Below are 4099 nucleotides of genomic sequence, written 5' to 3'. Positions count from 1 at the left end.
AGTAGCCTGCACTCAATGCCTGTGCAAAGTATGTGCACTGGTCACCTGCGTTTCTTTTTTAATATGTTCTAAATGCTTTTGTTCACTTATTTAAAAAAATCCTTCAACTGTGCCTTCCTTTTCCCATTTTGTTGCAGAGAGTTCTCAAATGCATTGTGATTCTTGCTTGTAAAATCCATATTTTAATAAACTTGGACTTGGCTGAGTATCAAGGGCATATGGTGAAGGTCCGTTGTGTGGTTGTGTAAGTCTCCACAGGAGCTTTTTATGTTTCTTTTTATTTATACAATTGTTTTAATTTTCATTTCAGCAGCAGAGAAAAGAACAAAGTTCCAAAAATCCTTGAATACTCTCACAATGTTAAAACGAAAGCTGAGCTCCAGGTTACCTGTGCATTAAATCTAGAACACCGAAAGGTTAAAGGAGATCTTCTCTTATAAAGAGATAAGAATGTGAGCTTCCTTCACATTTAACGAAAGTCACAGAACTCACGCTGGAGGGAAACTAGACCCTCCCCTGCAGCGCTGCCATCAGGGGGGAAGGGGGACAAGGAGCTCTGTGTGCAGGTTTTCCCAGGGAGCCCGCTGCTCATCACCAATCCAAGCAGCAGCGGGTGGGGCCTGAGGGGGACAGAAGGGCTTGTGGGTGGTCTCTTCAAGGTCAGAGCTGGGCGGAGGGTGCGGCCCAGGCAGGCCGCCTCACAGAAGATGCAGCTGGACTGGCTGGAGGGCTGTGGCTTCGTAACAGCGGCAAATCTCAGACCAGACTCCTGGGCCTTGGGCTGTCCTAGGTCAGGACACTGATTTGAATCCTGAAGGAAGGATTCGAGCTGGAGATTCTGCAGGACACTATACTCTTGTGGGGGTCAGAGTGGGGTGGGAGAAGTTTGGAAAAAGCATGATTTCTTATTTTAGTATTGGGATCAGGAAAACATTTGTGGTTTCACATATAAATTTGCTGGCAGCGTGGAACTGCATGTTGTGGAATAGAAAGGGCAAGTTGCTACGTTAAGCTACCAAAGCCACCTGGGAGTGGGGCAGACCCAAACCGCCTCTGCAGAATCACTGCCCCAGGCCATACAGCGGCTCCGGGCCACTGACCCCTGCGGGGCTCACCCTGTCTGCTCAGCCCAGCCACACCTGAGTGGAAATGATTTCCTAACCTGGGCAGAGTCTCATCTCCACCTTTCCCTCAGGGGGCCTGAGCAGCGTGCTCCTCTCTGTCCATGTGAGAGGCAGACTGAGAAACGTACCCTATCCCCACACCTGTCAGATCAGTCTCTCTCTGAGCTGGGCCACAGCTCCACACCTCTGTTCTACAGGCTTATCCCACTGTGTCTGTGACATATGCTCCCCCGCCCACCTTAAAACCTGCTGTGTGGTAGCCGTGGGCTGGTCGTTCTTGGACTATGAGACTCAGACACCGGATGCCAGGCCGTCCTCCTCTTGGCCGCTAGGGGGCCGGGCAGCGTCCTGCTGGAAGGGGCGGGATGTGTGGGCAGCAGCTTCCCAGGTGCTCCTTCCCCCTCAGCACCTCTTCTGATTCCTGTTGGCTACGGAACATCTTTTTAAAACCCCCACAGTGGACATGTAGCTGCAGAGGCTGGTCTGTGGAGCCGCCACAGCTGCTGCACTACGATTGATTAGCCTTATCGGATCCATTGTCAGGTCCCTGCACTGGGCGAGCGGCAAACCAGAGGCTGTGTGGTCAGTGCGCGCCCCTGGTTGCTTCTCCTGACCACGCACCCTGTGCACACAGGTGGTTCTTGTGCGTGGACTAGTACTGAGTGGGGCTAATTTCTAAAATGAGATAACTGTCTCTTTTCTTGTGTGACGAGTTCTTTCATAACAAGTCAGGTAAAACATTTAGTAAGATCTTCATAACAACCTGGTTCCCGCACCCCCTTTACAGCTCAGAGAGAGAGAGTGAGGCCACCACCCAGAAAAGCCAAGCTAATCTCGGCAGCCTTGTGTGGGCCACGCAACCAAGTGTGGCTCGGGGCCAAGGAGGCACGAGGAGCAGGGGTGCAAGGGGGCGGAAGCTGGGTCTGAGTCCTGATTCCAGTCAGGTCAGCTGGAGGTGGCCCCACCACTAAGCTCCCCCACCACGTGTGAGGAAGGAGTGGATTGCTGAGTACTGTTCTAGTCTGAGTCCAAAAAACCCACAGTTCTCCAAGTTATTTATTTACAGTGTGTCTGTGCCTCTTGAGTAGATCCTGACTTCCTGGGGTGCAGAGACTCAGTGTTATTTGGGTAGGAATCCCTGGCATGTAGTAAACCAGATATGATAAATGAGTTTCAACCTGGCAAACATGTAGGATCTGAACCCTGCAGAAGAAAAGATCAGTTCTGATTATGGGAGCAGCATGAGCTAGAGCCATTGGGGTTAGATGTGGTTCTTGAGTTTGGGGAGGTGGGCAGAGCAAAGGACATCTAGGAGTGGGGAAGCTGAGGCTTGTAGGGGTCACATGCTTGAGTAAACCCGGAGTACCCTGGAGAGTGCTCTGCACGCTGAGGCAGGACATGTGAGTGTTATGCAGTAGCCAGTGGGGACAGGGGCATTGATGGCTGGAGGCATGAAGAAGAGAAACCTCTGGACAGCAAACTAGTCACAGAGATACAAAGCAAAGGAAATATAGCCACTAGTATTGCATTCACTATGTATGGTGACAGGTGGGTCCTCCATTATCAGGGGATCAGTTCATAAGTTTTATCAATGTCTCACCACCACACCATACACCAAAAACTAATGTAATTTTGAATGTCAAGTATAATTGAAACCAATTTTAAGAAAATAAAGCTTCAGCTTAAAGGAATAAAAAGGGACTTCCGCCAAGATGGAGGCATAGGTGGAGACACCATGCTTTCTCACACAACCAAGTTTAGAGGCAACTAAATATTAAAAACAGAAAACACAGCCAGAACACAGAAAACTGAACTTTTCAGAAGTCTGTTAACAACAAATTCTTCAGCCTGACCGGTAAGGGGTGAAACCAGCAGCTGGCAGAGTGGGGTAGCACAGGAAAACTTGGTCAGAGGGACTCAGGTGCGCGGAATCCAGGCGCAGGGTTGGACCTAGTGAGAGACCCAGCGACCGCGGGGAAACAGCGAGGGAGCAGGGCTGTGGACTGACTGTGGTCGCGCATTTGTGCGCGGATAGACAAGTGAGGAAGTGGGCGATTGGACTGGGACCCAGCGGGTCCCCGAGGCAAGCGGCTGCAGAGGGCGCTGCCATTTCCCCGCTCTGACCCCACCTCCACATGCAGTGTCATAACCCAGCGACTCTGAGTGGCCCAGCCCTGGTGAACCACCTAAGGCTCTGCTCCTCACCCAGCAATGCAAAACAGCAGAAGGGGCCGCTATTACCCCGCTCTGACCACGCCCCCACATACAGCATCACAACCCAGCGACCTGGGAGTCCAAGGCTCCACTCCTCATACTTATCCGGTGCGAACATACCAAAAATGGCTCAAGAAGATCTCAAAGCCCCAGAGCCTATAAATCTAAGTGATGGAGAAATAGCAAAACTCTCAGATGCACAGTTTAAAACACTGGTGATCAGGATCCTCACAGAACTGGTTGATTATAGCCACAAATTAGACAAACATATGAAGGCGAAACTAATTGAAATGAATGGAATTGCACAGGAAACCAATAGCGATGAAAAGGAAACTGGGACTCAAATCAATGGAGCAGACCAGAAGAAAGCAAATAATGGCCAAATAGAAAAGAGTGAAGAAGCAAGAATTCAAAAAAATGAGGAGAGTCTTAGGAACCTCCAGGACATCTTTAAATACTCCAACATCCGAATTATAGGGGTACCAGAAGGGGGAAAGGAACAGCCACCAGTGGAAAAATTATTTGAACAAATAATAAAGGAGAATTTCCCCAATCTGGCAAAGGAAATAGACTTCCAGGAAATCCAGGAAGCTCAGAGAGTCCCAAAGAAGTCGGACCCAAGAAGGAACACACCAAGGCACATCATAATTACATTAGCCAAGATTAAAATGAAGGAGAGAATCCTAGAAGCAGCAAGAGCTAAGGGGACAGTCACCTACAAAGGAGTTCCCATCAGACTGTCAGTGGATTTCCCAAAATAG

This window comes from Artibeus jamaicensis, unplaced genomic scaffold (genome assembly GCF_021234435.1).
Source record: "Artibeus jamaicensis isolate MK-2021 breed Jamaican fruit bat unplaced genomic scaffold, CSHL_Jam_final contig_35, whole genome shotgun sequence".
Classification (NCBI taxonomy): Eukaryota; Metazoa; Chordata; class Mammalia; order Chiroptera; family Phyllostomidae; genus Artibeus; species Artibeus jamaicensis.
Note: the sequence above shows the minus strand (reverse complement) of the source record.